This window comes from Meriones unguiculatus, chromosome 15 (assembly GCF_030254825.1).
Source record: "Meriones unguiculatus strain TT.TT164.6M chromosome 15, Bangor_MerUng_6.1, whole genome shotgun sequence".
Lineage (NCBI taxonomy): Eukaryota > Metazoa > Chordata > Mammalia > Rodentia > Muridae > Meriones > Meriones unguiculatus.
The window spans coordinates 69,460,605-69,476,837 of NC_083362.1; positions in this window are offsets into that span (position 1 = coordinate 69,460,605).

Sequence of the window (16,233 nt, forward strand, 5' to 3'; positions counted from 1 at the left end):
CAAGATTCTAATGGGTTCTAATGGAAGAAATCAGAGACTATGGACAGTTACATGGACCTGCTGTGGCAGGACTTGAAAACTCAGTACAGTAAAGATATCAGATCTCCTCAAACTCATACTAGATTTGACATATTTCCTATCTGCAAGGCCATTTTACAGATACCAACAAGATTATTATAAAATGTATATGGAAATGGAAGAGAGCCAGAAAATCTAAAAAAAATGAAATAAAACTGTTAGAAAATCAAGGTGGAATAGAAATTAGTCTATAATACTCCATCTTAGAGTAATTCTAGGCACATACTAGGTGGAATCATGGATGCAAAATCAGTAAAACAAATTAAAAAAATCATTACATATGTGGCACAAATATGTTGCAGAGCAACTCAAAGGAAGAAAAATAAGCTGCCCTCTTCTAGCCTCCTCTGCAAATAATGCTGCAATCTGGACACCCGTGAGAGAGAGACGGAGAGAGACAGAGAGAGAGAGAGAGAGAGAGAGACTGTCACTATATAAAACACACCTTATAGTGGATTATAGATTGTAATTAAACATTGGAAACAAAACTCAAACACTTTTATTATAAAACATGAGCTCTAAGACTAAGCAAAAGTCTTATATTTTACACCAAAAGTACAGTCTAAAAAAAGAAAATTTGTTAAACCCATGTATTATTTGATCTGAGAAATATCCAGTGAAAAGATTTAAAGATAAGTTGTTTGGGAGAATATGTTTGCAAACACGATATTTGGTAAAAGAGTAAAACGTTTTTAAAACTTGTTAAAAATCGAATGCAGACAAACTCATGAATAAGGACTTAAGTGATATAAAAATAAATTCACAATAAAAGATCTGCACTATCGTCTATCAGAAAAACGCAGGCTGAAACCATTATATGTTACTGTATACCTATCAGAATGATGGAATGGAAAAGAGAAACAAACCAACCGTTGATTAATTAAGAGTCTATTATCATCATTCAGGCCTTTACAGCCATTGAAGCGGGACATTCTCCCCAAGCATGGTTGGATACCATAAAAAGCTAAAATGATGCGCTCAGGATGCGAGGCTAAGCACTGCACTCAGGGTCAGCCGCTTTGGACCCAGAGAAGAGCATGTCTGATTGCATGCGGGTTGGTGCCCCAGGTCCCGCCTCTGAGAAAAAGGTATCGGACGGGTCTGATGCTCTTTGGGTGGATGACACCTAAATGAACATCTGTACAAAGTCCCAATTTATTTCTAATATCAGAGATCGGACCTCTACTCTTGCCTGATGCGTCTAAGGCAAAAAGGGGGAACTGTAGAGAGCTGCGGAATGCTGTGCCTTAAAGATGGAGCTGGTTTCCGCCTTCCACCTTCCCGATGGTGAGTGCTCTCTGTCATGAACAATTCCACATTTGGCTAAGGCTGAGGATCTGGCTTGCTTCCATGTATGTGGACCTATCTGCATTGCCCCCGTGGCACGCCTGGGTTGGCTACCCAGGGGCTGTTTGGGCTGTGGGCTGGCTTTCCCCAGGGTCCGAGGATTGTTCAATGTTCCTGAATAAACTGCATTGAAAAAAAAAAAAGAGTCTATTATCAGTCATCCATTACCGCAGGAATGTGGAATGTGGCAATCACTCCGAAGAAGCTTGGAGCACATACATGTGTTTATGTGTACCACATGCAGGCACGTACCTGGGGAGGCCAGAAGATGACACTAGATTCCCAACAACTAGCGTTACAGGGAGTTGTGAGCCATTCAGTATGGGTGCTGGGAACTGAATTTAGGTTCTTTTAAGGAGAAGCAAATATTCTTAACCACTGAATCATCTTTCTAACCCCTAATTTTGTTGTCATATTGTCAGCTAGTGTATTGCATGACGTAAACAGCAGAGAACCTACCAAAAAAACATAGACCCTTCTCTCTGTTTTTACTTTCTTAATTAAAGAAAAAAGGGAGCATCCTTCTAAAGATCAAAGTCCAGTGTGAACATAGAGATAAGAAGAAGGAAGGCTATATATACGTATCTATTTCTGTGTGTGTATGTGCGTGTATAGAAATGCATATGTAAATATAGAGATAATATTTTATAGACATAAATAGCTGTCTCTATCTCCCCCACAAACACACAAAGATACACACACACAAACACACACATTTGTGTGAGAGAGACAGACAGAGAAAGAGACAGGGACAGAGAGAGAGACAGAGACAGAGAGAGGGGAGAGAGAGACAGAGAAAGAGAGGGAGAGAGAAAGGGGAAAAGACAGACTGATGTAAACTCCTTGTAGACAGAATTGGATAAACAGATGTGCCAGCATAATCTTGCCACTAATGAAATATTCTGTTTTGAATAAAATAATTTTAGAACATGTTTCTAGAGAGAAAAGATTCCTTGAAACTGGATTCATAAATGGTCCACATTGTTTCTTTATTCTACAGGTGTCTAGACCTTAGAAGCCTAGAGTGTGATGTTTGTATTCAAACTCCACCAGGACACAAGGACACTGATTTTACTTTTTTTCTTTTTTCACACTATTGGATTTTTTTCATCTAAACTTTTGAGGATCACTATGTTGGTTTTTTATTGCTGTCATTAACAATTATCAAAGATAACTCAGGCAGAAAAGTGCAAACAAGCCAACACTCAAACTGAGTTCTGATCCCAATGCCCACATGAAAAGATACATATGGTGGCCTAGAAATACCGTCCTAGTACAGGGAGGGGAGAGATGTGACCATCACTGGAGCCTTGTAGCCACCTTGTCTTTCTGAATCCGTGAGCTCCAAAATGAATGAGAAACCCTGTCTGAAAACTAGAAACGAGGTTCAGAACGACAGAGGAAGACAACCAATGTGACTTTCATGCATGCGTGCATAAGCCTTTCCAAAACACACACACCCTATCAGAACTTCATTAGCATAAAGCATCGGAGAATTTAAAATTTCACAGTCTGGAAGCCAGACAAATCTGTTTCTTAACAGGCTAAGCTCAAGGAGTTCTCAGGCTACTTTCCTTTCTGAAGACTCTAGAGAAGCAAATGGTCACTCAGTCTTATTGGCAGAACGTGGGTCCTCGTGTTTGTAAGGCTGAGGTCCTCATATTCTTGCTGGCTTCAAACTTGGTGACATTCTCCGCTTCTAGGATTTGCTGCATTTCTTGGCAGTTCACCTTCATAACCAGCAATGGTGAGCCACATACTTCTTGCATACCATTTGTCCGGCATACACTCCTGTCCTCCTTTCGACTTTCAAGGACTCATGAGGTCGATCAAAACATCTGGAAAGCCCAGAGTGATCACATCTCAGAGTTTTTCACCTCATCACATCTCCAGAGTCTCTCTAACTGTGTAAGGTAACACATCCACAGTTTTGGGTGAATCATACCATGAACACCTCTAGATAACTGTAATTCTGCCTGCCATAGTCAGTCTTAGTGGGGAGAGGGAGAGGTCCCCCACATCTCCAGCTGGGAGAGTGACATGCCAGAATATTTCTTCAGAGATGTGAGCCATTTATGAAGATGACCTCCTGATTGTGTCTGGGCTCACATCTCTCTTCTTAGAAGAGTCTAAAATATTAAACTTGACTACTTTCATTTCGTCTCATCATTTCCAAAATACCCTTGTTCCAGTTTGTTTGGGTTGCTATCACAGAACATCACAGCTCTACAAGGAATAACATTTATTTCTCACAGTTGTAGTTATTTTTCTTCATAGCCAAGACACTGTCACAGTCTATGTCTAAGTGTGAGCCCATTTCTTACTTGATAGTTGGTACTTTTTCTCTCATATGGTATAAGAGATGATTTTGAACTTACACTCTTTCTGCTTCAGCCTCCTAAGTGTTAAAGTTACAGGCACACACCTCTATGCCCTACTCTGAGTCCTCTTTTATAAGGAAACTTCATGAGAAATCTTTAGTCAACTCCAAACAGCCTTGTCTTCCAATACTCTCATAATGCTGGTTAGATTTCAACATTGAGTTTAGGAGGACATAAGTATTCAACCCATTGTTCCTGCTGATTATGTCATGACATTCATTAGTCATTGTTGCTGATGTACACACTGGGTGGTGACAGGGGTTAGCAAAGACATTGCCTAGGCTCAAAGGCTTAATTAGACCAAGGTGATGCTAGACTGTATGATTACCTATAACACAGTAATTATAGCTAGGGTCAGGATAGATGTGATCAAGAAAGATATATGATAGATAGATAGATAGACAGATAGATAGATAGATAGATAGATAGATAGATAGATAGATAGACAGACAGACAGACAGACAGACAGATAGATAGATAGATAGATAATGTGTGTGTTATATATACACACACATACATATATGACCATTTCAAAGAATACATAAAATAGTATTAACAAAGAGACACTTAACCCATAACAGACCAGAGGAACTTTAAAGGCTTAGCAGAAGTCCTTGGCCAACAGCCAGATGAAATGTGGAAGAGTGACTGGAAAAGCTTCCAATGAGATGATGACCTTGGGGCTTCAGGGTAGTACCCAAAGGATGGAGGCATTGTCTTCATAATGGCAGTGTTCCTTTCTTCATTTTGGGGGATTTGGCAGGCTCCAGCTTGCCCTTTACAATTCCCCAATGCACTAAGGACACACCTAAGAAGCATCACAGTAGTGTCTTGCCCTCCCCACCTTGCACACACGGTGAGACATTTGGTCTGCTATGACAGTGCTTAATAGAACACTAATAATGGTTTCTTTTCTGCCAAGCTATCTGACAAGGATGGTATATATTTCCTCCTGAAAAAAGAAGGAAAAGAACAAGGAAAAGTTAAAGAATTGAGCAAGAAACGAGTCCGTGGGAAGTGGCTCAGTCTATAATTTACACGTCACGCATAGGCTCTAAAACTTGCCAAGAGACGAGGGAAATGTCTACGTACGTTCAAGATCCTAAAAATTGCCAGTTATTGTGACTCAGCATTCATTTACAGAACAAAGTAGAACTTTCTGAGATTTCCCAGTGATCACAGCACATGCCACTGGAAACGAACAATGAAGTTTAAAAAGCCCCTAATAATTACAGATTTCTTTTTAAGGTCATGTGCAGCATATTAAACAATTGGGAAAATTCTTTTTCAAACAAGCTAGCAGACAATATGGCATCGTGAAATGACCTTTTTATTTTTAATTTAATTGATTAATTAGTTCTTACTTATTACAATTTATTCACTTTGTATCCCAGCGGTAGCCCCCTCTGATGAAAGTTTCAGACTTCTTTTGCTCAGCTTTGTCACAGTCTTTAACTGTGGCTTTTGTGACACTGTTCTCCAAAATGTGGTATGTACCAATTACAAAAGCAGGAAGAGGGTGCAGTCAGGTAGCTGGTGCCAGATGGCAACTGTCAAGATCTGAGCTCCTCGGGGCCTACCAGGGCACCATGTGCTGTTACTTAAATGTGGTCTCAAAATAATAAGGAGAAGGTTTGGTTCTGATTTCCGGAACACATCTGAGGAGCCATCCTGTGAGAATTCTGAAGCATCAGACCCAAGCATCTATGACAGCTCTAGAAACTGCATGAAGTACTAGATAGGGGTGGTTTCTGAGCAACCGTGAGAAACCATGTTTCTGAGCAAGCATGAGTGATAACAATCCTCCTGTACAAGCAAGTGTAAGAAAATGACCTCTGTAACTCTAAGCACATTAGCATAGTTGAGTAACAGGAGAGATGCAGTGTGTATTGAAATATTGAAATGAACATAGTCCCTGTAAAATTAAGGGTAGCCGTGAGATTGGAAGGCACCACCAGGAAGACCAGCTGTAGTCATTCTTATCTGGGTAGTCTCTTACTGGTCTTCTCTCTTACCCATGTCTTTGATAAACTCCACTGCGGAGATATTCTGTTACTGCATAGATTTCAAAACAGCTGACTTAGCATAATGCATATCCTATTTGAACATGAGCCTGAGCCCTGGAACCATGTCTGTTAGTTCCAGGGGTGCTCAAATTTCATAAAGACTAGCAAATATTTGGACACTGTTTCCAAAAATGGCACCCTGTAAACATCGCTGAGACAAGCCTAATGCGTAAAATCTCCATGGGCATCTGCAATGCCTATAGCAAATCTCAAAAAGCTTTTTCCGCAGCACATTTTAGAAACATAAAACGGGCAGGAGGAGCGAATTGCTTAAGAGCCACGGCGGAAAGCCGGACCTAGACGGTGAGTGTTCTTGTCTTGCCCCAAAGCTGTAGCTGTGTATATTCTGCTTGGCAAACAGGTGATGCATGCGCTGAACATGTAGTCTGTCTTTAAAGGCTTTCTCCATACACCCTTACAACTTCTAGCGAGACGTCATGTTCACAGTAGTCCTTTATTTATTCCTACCAAACAAATGTACAAACCCCAAGGACCACACAAGTCCACAGAACATGCTTGTGATGTGAAAATGCAGTCTACTGCAAAGAGAGGAGACAAACACCCCCCTCTACTGGACTTGCAGCACCCAGAAAGTACTGGGCGCATTGGATTTTATTTTGTTGTGAAGTTTTGTTTGTCTGAGAATGGGCCTGAGCGCCTTTTCAGCCAGGGGCCTCCCATGTGCCTCATGACGACACTTCTGACAATTGTCAATATGTATGTTGATGAATGCACAGTTTGCAATGATGTACTGAGAAAAAGTGGGAGCTGGGAGAAACTTCGGAAACAAATTGGATTTAAAAGTGTGGCACGGTTGTTATTTTTAAAACTGCTATTCCAGACATAAAAGGGCTGGCTCAAATGGAAGGAATAAGTTACACTCTTATAATTCATTCCTTTAATGAGAGTCATAGTTTCTATAATGAACTGAAAAATGTTCTGGCAGAACTCTTTCAGCCCTATAGTTGAATTTAAATATTAAATATTCATGCTTATTCCACAATTATAAATTAATTCTAAAATAATCCCTTTTCAATCTTATAAGTGCTGTTTGTTTTACACTCTTTTAATATTTAATAAAAAATACCAGCTGTGCAGCCACGTATGTTCGCGTAGCACCGTGAACCGTGTGGGTTAGTCCGACAGATACGCCTGATGGTTTTTTTTTCCGTTATTCCTTACTTGAAGCGCGCCATTCTCTTCCTACCCCAGTCACCACCTCGCAGGCAGGCGCAGATGCGAGCGCATCGTCTCCGCCTTAAACCTGTTTGCTGACTATTCCCACGGTTCAGTACAGGGTAGCTTCAGGAGGTCAGAGTTTTCAACAGGTAAAAATAATCGCTCGGTGTTCCAGGCTGTGGGCTGGCGGGACAGGGGTACAAGAGGAGCTATCTGGCACCATAAAACACCTACATATACAGGGGAAGTGTATTAGCTTTCTACTGCTGCTATAACAAACTACCGCAAACTTGGTGGCCTAAAACGGCACAAATGGACAGTTTTGAAGGTCAGATTCTGGTCTGAGCATCCTTAAGTTAACTTTAGTGACTAGGGCTTGCTCTTTCTAGAGGCTTCAAGACAGCACGTTATTTCTGTTCTATACACTCATGTCTGCCTGGCTGAGACCACAGAACTCCAGTTGCTGCCTCTGTCTCTGCATTATTATTATTATTTTTTTTTCTTCTGAGGCCCCTTTGATACAAACCCGATAGTTACATTTTGAGCCTGACAATGTAGTCTAGAATTGTCTTTCCATCTCAAGGACTCTCAATTAACCATACACAGGGAGTCCTTTTGCCTTATTATATACACACAGTGATGTTTTCAAAGGTCATTAGGATTAGAAGACAAAATTAGAGGATCACTTTTTCGGTCTAAAACAGGAGAGTATTTGCACAGAATTTCTTGTAATTAAAAAATATGTAATTAAATTTGGGTTAAAAGTACTTTTCCCCCACAGCTCAGGTACTTTTAGAATTTCTGGGAAGGGATAATGTTGCCCCCACTAACAGACCTTCCATTGCCTAGAGGAATCCCAAAGGCACATCATCCATTTACTAGATGTATTCCTTGCTCTGGCTTCAGGCGCTTCACAGAGAAACCTAGATTTGTGTTGCTGGTGGTATAGTGTCAAAGCCTCAGTCCCTCTGGTGGTAGTTAATACAAAGGAAAGGAGGGACTCAAGACCCTGCCACCATCAGAGCGCTTGCCATTCACGGTCTTTTTTTCTACCTATTTTTGTTCCATGCTGTCTAATATATGAGCTCTCCAGCCTTATGGATGGAGCCTGAATCTTGAAACCATGTAGCAATCAGGCAGCTCACCACCTTCCTTCTGCATCTGTATGCAAGCACACGCATGCTTGTGTATGCAGAAAGGGAGCTACACAAATGAATAACTTTGTTGAGGAGAATAAACTTATAAAGCTAATGAGCTAAATCTAGTATTAAAATTCTTGCTGATAATTACTATGTCTAACAATCCAGAACACAATGTATTTTAATAAATATCTCCTATGTATCACAACTTTGATAACTGAGGCTATCTTATTATTCAATACAAATTTTTTGATGTTCAATATTTGCTGGCTTAAACACTTGCCTCTGTGGCAGCAAACTTTTTGCTATTCATACCTGAAGGAGCTTCATGTAATGTCCTAAATAATTAATATTTGTAACTTCTAAAAAATATTTGTTTACTACCAAAACCAGACTTTATAAGGTTTGGAAAAATTCTCCTACTCTATTTTGAATTCTTATGATAAGAAAAAATGCTATAGAAAATAGAATTCTATGACTGACTTTAGAAATTCTACTAACATAATAGAGCATGAGAAAAAAATACAACCAGGATTGAAAACATTAAGATTTGAATTCTGCTTTTGACTATGGATTAGAATGTTTTTGAATGGTCTGATTCTGAGTATGCTTTTGAAGATACAATGATTCTGGGTATTAATGTTTTCTTTGGATTGGCATCTGGAATTGTTTCTGAAATCCACAAATAAATGAAAGATTTCAGAGTGATAATACCTTGCATAGAGTCCTGAGGTGCAGCCTTTTAAAGCTGGAAAGGACAAGGAGTTCTGAAACAGGAACCTAAATGATAAGCAAGTTTTGTGAACAAATGTGCAGTTGTTTTGACTGCAATATGCATGGACATACAATGCGAACTATAGTGTCAGGAAAAGATAAGGCTGGGTTTGCAATATAAACTGATGGTAAGCATTGCTTTTCTAGTTCTGAATATCGAAATTAAAGAATGAGACTTCCTGTCAGCAACCCGGTTAGATGCCTAGTTTGGGTATAAGAGTGTTGTCCCTTATTTATTCCTGAAACCTCCTCAGTGAGAATTCACTTTACATATGAAACACCAATAAAAAAGATGGAAAGTAAATTGGTTCAGTATGCAGAGGAAAGCAATTGTAGCTTTCCTTTTGCGTGGAAAACATACATTTGTGTTACTGTTTGTGGTGCTATATTCCTAGTGGACATGTTTGTCCAAATGCCATGGAGGAGAAGTCCATTAGAATCTGTCCAGAATTCACAAAGAGTAAATTGAATCTAAAACCAATCAGTACTTATTGCAAGGCACAGGTGCAGAAAGGAGGTTGCCATCTGTCCATCGCCTCTGAACACGAACGCAGAGTAGAGGTCTTCCAGGCATTCCGCACCATATAGTTGTAGAAGGTCCGAGGTTTGGGATGTGCAGTGACATGCATGAAGCACCAGATCTGGACCCGGGCTGTGCTTTCCAAGATGTTCACGTGTGAGTTACTGACCAAATGTTCCAGAGCAGCTCTTGAGCCTTCCTATCTCTCCTGGGTAGATGAAGTATCACCTCCTACAGCTTTCCTATAATCTGCTGCTGTACATCACAAGTTTGGAATATTTGGAATTTTCAGCGGACCAAGCTGGCAATTTGTTTGGATTGAAATGTTTGAGCCATGTAGCTCACACAAATATAATCTAAGATAAAAAGCTTTGTGACTCAGTGATGCAAACAGGCAGCTTAAGTAATTGATACCAGACAAATATGATTGTTTCCTGATTGAAATTCGAGTTTTTGCTCATTGCTATCAGGTAACAATGCCCTCACAAGAACTTTCTGTATTTTTTTCCCTGAAAGGAATTGTAAGGGGCGTGAATCGTGCTTGTAAATAAAACATGGAAGCCATAATAGGAGTGAATAGTCTAAACCCTCAAGAATCAGAATTAAAATGGAAAGAGCAGATTTGCTTGATCCAAAGAAACCTTCCTTTTGGGCTGAGAATGAAAATTTCAGTGTATTTATTTGGAGCAAGAATGAATAGAGATGAAGTCAGGGACAGAAACATGGTTTCCTGTGGTCCATGCAGCGTGCCTTCTTCAATGACTGGCTTTTGTTTGCTTGTTTGTTTGTTTATAATCTGTGATGCTCCAGACCTGTCATTTCAGGGGTAACATTGCTAACCCACTCTCAGCTTAGCACTTACCGTCTGGTTTCTTTGGTCTGAATGTTGTAGCCAGCACAACCTCTTTCATTGAAATCCTAACTCCTAACATGAGAGCATTAGGGGGCTGTGGCCTTTGGGCAGTGGTGAGGTCACGAAGGTAAAACTTTCATGATAGCTTAGTGTTCTTATTGGCCACATGCTACCACCTCACCATGGCAGGATACAAGAGGACTGCTTCGGAACCAAGAGGTAAGTCCGTACTATATCCTTAATACCCCACTGTCTTGATCTTTTCTAGCCTCAGAAGAATGAGAATTGAATTCTTGTATCTCTCTTTTAACAAAAATTAACATTTTTTAAAAAATTTAAGTTTATTTACTTTACATCCCAAGGTACCCCCTCCCTCCTCTCCTCCAAGCCCCCCTTGTCTTCCCCTTTCCCTCTCCCCTTCCCCCCCAAAGAAAAACTCATCTCAGTATTAACCCTCCTAAGCATATCAAGTCACATCAGGACTGAGGATATCCTCATCCACTGAGGCCAGGCAAGGCAGCCCTGCCAAGGGTAAGTGCTCTAAAAGCAGGCAATAGAGTCCATGATAGAAGCAGCTCCTGCCTCTCCATTTACCAGGAAACTCACATGAAGACCAAGCTGCCCATCGGCCACATATGTGCAGAGGACCTAGGTCGAGAATACGCATGCGCCTTACTTATGTCTCATTCTCTGTAAACCCCTGTGGGTCTGCGTTAGTTCTCTCCGTTGGTCTTCTTGTGGGGTTCCTGTCCTCTTCAGGTCCTTACATCTTCCCCCCAACACTTCCACAGGATCTCCGAGTTCCTCCCCATGCTTGCCTGCAAGTCCCAGCATCTGTCTTGTTCTGATGCTCTGTGGAGCCTCCCAGATGACAGTCATGTTAGGATCCTATCTGCAAGCAGAGCAGAACATCATTAGTCATGTCAGGGCCTGGCTCTCCACCGCGGGTGGGTCTCAGGTTGGGTCAATCATTGTTGGACATTACCTCAATCTGTTCCCTTTTTAGCTGTGCACTTCTTGTAGGCAGGGTAACTTTTGGATCAAAGGTTTTGTGCATGGGTTGCTGTTCCCCCCCTCCACTAGTCCTGCCTCACTAGGAGGAGGTCATGTCAGTCTCCATGTCTGCCCCTGTTATGAGTCTCAGCTAGAACCACACCCACATCCTCCCAGGAGTCTACCCTGTGGCAGGCCTCTAGCTTGTCAAAGAGAGTCACTCCCCCCATTTCCCTTCTTGTTCCCAGCCCTTTCGCCTCCCACTCCAGGTCTCCCCACATCTGAACCCCACCCTAGTTTCTCTCCCCATTCCATCTCCTGCTCAGTTCCCTCTCTTCATTCACTTCTGCTATCTATTCTATTTCCCATTCTGAGTGATATTCCAGCACCCTCCCTTGGACCCTCCTTGTTACCTAGCTTCTCTGGGTCTGTGGACTGTAGTATGATTACCCTGTACTATAGATCTAATATCTGCTTATAAGTGAGTACATATCATGTGTATCTTTCTGGGTCTGGGTTACCTCACTTAGGATGATCTTTTCTAGTTCCATCAATTTGCCTGCAATTTTCATGGTTTCCTTGTTTTTAATAGCTGAGTAGTATTCCACTGTGTAAATGTACCACAATTTCTTTATCCATTCCTCAGTTGAGAGACATCTAGATTATTTCCAGTTTCTGGCTATTATGAATAAAGCCACTATGAACATAGCGGAGCAAGTGTCTTTGTTGGATGGTGGAGCATCTTTTAGGTATATGCCCAGGAGGGATATAGTTGGGTCCTGAGATAAAACTTTTCGTACTTTTCCGAGAAAGCTTCATATTGATTTTCAGAGAGGTTGTACAATTTTGTACTCTCACCAGCAGTAGAGTGTCCTCTTTTCTCAACTTCCTTGCCAGCGTGTGTTGTCACTTGAGGTTTTCATCTTAGCCATTCTAATAGATGTAAGATGGAATCTTAGTTGTTTGCATTTGTTCTGATGACTAAAGACATTGAGCATTTAAGTGCTTCACAGCCATTCAAGATTGCTGTGTTGTGAATTCTCCGTTTAGCTCTGAAACCCGCTTTTATTGGATTATTTGATTTGTTGGTGTTTAATTTCTTAAGTTCTTCGTATGTTTTTGGATATTAGCCCTTTCTCTAATATAGGGTTGGTGAAGATCTTTTCCCAATCTGTAGGCTGCTATTTTGTCCTCTTGACAGTGTCCTTTGCCTTACAGAGCTTTTCAGTTTCATGAGGTCCCATTTATTAACTGTTGATATCAGAGCCTGTGCTGTTGGTGTTCTGTTCAGGAAGTTGTCTCCTGTGCCAATGAGGTCAAGGCTCTTCCCCACTTTGTCTTCTAATATATTTAGAGTATTTGTTTTTATGTCAAAGTCATTGATCCACTTGTACTCGAGTTTTGTACAGGATGATAAATATGGGTCTATTTGTATTTTTCTACATGTAGTTAGACCAGCTCCATTTGTTGAAGATACTTTCTTTTTTCCATTGTATGGTTTTGGCTTCTTTGTCAAAAAGCAAGTGCCTATTGGAGTGTGGGTTTATTTCTGGGTCTTCAATTCTGTTCTGTTGTTCAACCTGACTGTTTCTATGCCAATACCATGCAGTTTTTGTTACTATTGCTTTGTAGTATATCTTGAAATCAGGGATGCTGATACCGTGAATTCTTTTATTGTACAGAATTGGTTTTGCTATCCTGGGCCTTTTATTTTTCTATATGAAGTTGATGGATGTTCTTTCCAGGTCTGTGAAGAATTGTGTTGGCATTTTGATGGGGATTGCATTTAATCTTTAGGTGGCCTTTGTTATGATGGTCATTTTTACCATGTTAATCCTACTGATCTATGAGCATGGGAGACCTTTCCATCTTCTAAAATCTTCTTTAATTTCTTTCTTCTAAGACTTGAGGTCCTTGTCATACAGGTATTTCACTTGCTTGTTTAGAGTTATACCAAGATATTTTATATTCCTGTCTCTCTTATGCAACCAGTTTAAGACTTTTTTTTAAACCAAACCCCCAAGAGACTAAGAAAATAAATTTTACTTATATTCCCATCTCAGAAACAGCAGTACCCAATTCAGAATAGATTCTGATCCCTTGATCTTACTTCTGATTATTTTGAGACTATAAACATATGAAAACCCAATATATTTCAAGGTAATATTGCTGTAACCTTGCATGGCTACAAATTTTTCTTTATGTGTGCAATGGTCTTCAGGCTGGTTGATCATTCATCATAAAAATGCCTGGAAGTTAATTGGGAATGTGCTGAGATTTTTTTTATTATTAATTACAGTTTCTTCACTTTGTATCCCAACTGTAGCCGCCTCCCAATTTCACCCTCCCTCCCTTTTCTCCACCCATACCTCTCTCTAGTCCACTGATAGGGGAGGTCCTCCTCCCCTTCCATCTGATCCTAGTCTCATCAGGACTGGATGCATTGTCTTTGTCTTCCTCTGTGGCTTGGTAAGGCTGCACCTCCCCAGAGGGAGGTGATCAAAGAGCAGGCCAATCAGTTCATGTCAGAGACAGCCCCTGTTCCCCTTACTAGGGAACCTACTTGGACACTGAGATGCCATGGGCTACGTCTGTGTAGGGGTTCTAGGTTATGTCCATGAATGGTTCTTGGTTAGAATATCAGTCTCAGAAGCACTGTATACACACATGGTATGCACTCACTTATAAGTGGATATTAGACATATAATATAGGATAATCATACTAAAATCTGTACACCTAAAGAAACTAAGCAAGAAGGAGGACCCTGAGTAAAATAAGATACCTAGTGATAGTTTGAAGATAACAGAAAACCAAACTTCATTCCCAGAAAAAGTACAACAAAGTAAGTCTTTGTCATTAAAACAGAAACCAGTAATGTAACATATGAGAAGTATGTGAAATGGATTTTTCTAAATAAAATATATAATTATTTCATCATGAGAAAAACAGTTTGTAGTAGGGAAACTGGAGAACTGGGAGGTATAGCCCTCAGGAGATTGTGCAGACCCACAGCCCAACAGTTATGCACTTTAGGGAACACTTGGTAGCTTTAGTTCCTGTGCTCGGGTTCTTTTCCTTTTAGATGACATCTGCATCTCAGGATTGTTCCCAAAGCAGGAAATACAGTTACTTGGAAATGTGTAAGTGGTAAATATTGTTTTTCCTTTTATTAGAATTCTCAAGTTAAAGACCATTTGTGCGCAATCACAAATATTTCTGTGCACTCCTTATAGATGGACTGAGATTCATATCCTTCATGAAATCAGACTCAGCATGAGCACACATTATACTCTCATATGACATTTGAGGATAGAGTTCTCATTTCTACAGACATGAAGAGTTTTAAGAACACAGTTATGAGAAATTCAGTACCATATTGTACAGATTTTTGGTCTCACCTATGTAATTATGTTAACTATGAGCGATAAGCCAGAAGTCCCAGATGGTGCTTGGATTCTTGCCTTTGAAAACTTGCACTGCCAGAAAAACTATTTTCTTTTAACTAAGAACTCAGCTTGCACAGACAGAAGCATTCTCTGTATGCATATATGCGTATTTATCAGCTGGACATTGTATGTTAATTATGCATCAACTAGCCTGTGTGGGTTTTAAGTTTTCTACCATATTGATAGCTTGTTGGCTGCAATTAACAAATGTCTCAAAGTAAGTTTGGTTTTAGTTGTAGATAAATAAGGATGATTTTTAAGGTATGTGGGAAGAGCACATGTTCCATGCTGACCTCAAACTTACGATTTTTCTGATTTTTGAGTACCACTATACCTGGTTTGTTTACCTCTTGACATTGTAAATTATTTTATATAGTCAGTAATTAATGGGTACAGTACACACTGCCATTTCATTCTTAGCACCGAGGACTTTTTAAATGGGAATATTTGTAGCAAAGTATCAACACAATGTATTACACTTCTTTAAAAGATTATTATGTAGTGTGTGGGGGGGTAGTGCATATGAGTGTACACAGGACACTTTGTATTGGTTCTCTCCTTGAACAATATGAACAATGGTCCTAACAATTGAAGTAGCCCTTCAAGTTTTATCCTTCGAGCTATCTTCACGGCCCCAATTCTTTATTTATGGTTGTGAGCCGAGCCTTTAACAGCTGAGCCATCTCTCCAGCCCCCGATTCTTCATATATGCTTTACATTCTATACATGAGCAGATAATCATTGGAAAATGAGATTAATATGTGAAGAGGCTAGACATCAAAGAAGACCAGGCTACTTCTCCAATCAGCAGAAGAAAACTCTTACTAAGCAACGTTTACCATTTCACAATTCACTGGTGGATTTCTTAAAAGACATTTTCTATCTTTGGTTTGGAGAGATGGTTTGGAGAGTGAAGTACCTTTACTCTGTGGGTGAAGGTACTTTTGCTGGAGTCTGTTGGCCTTAGTTCAATCCCCAGGGCCTACACCGTGGAAACAGATTCTTTCAAAATATCTTCTAATCACATGTACGCCAACACACATGCACATAATAAATAAAAACTGTAATTTAAAAGGAAGAATTTTTTTCTTTATACATCTAAAAATGGTTTTGGTTTCCTGCTATAGCATAATAATTTATATATTGATTAATATTTATTAATTGTAGGTATTATCACATGTATTGTATTGCCATTGGCCTGCAGATGGGCACAAATGTTATCACCGTTAAAAAATTCTAACAACATCATGACCTTTTGCATATGATACTTGTTCAGGACTCACTATACTATTGGCTTTATTAATAACTTCTTTGTAATGGAAGTTTCAATTTTTTTTTTGTAAACTCAGTTATGTTATGTAAATACGTTTTTGTTTTAATCCCAAGTGCGGGATTTTAGTTGGGCTTTAGTTTGACCACAGAGGTTAATTGTCCCATGTGGGGCGTGGCTTTTGCC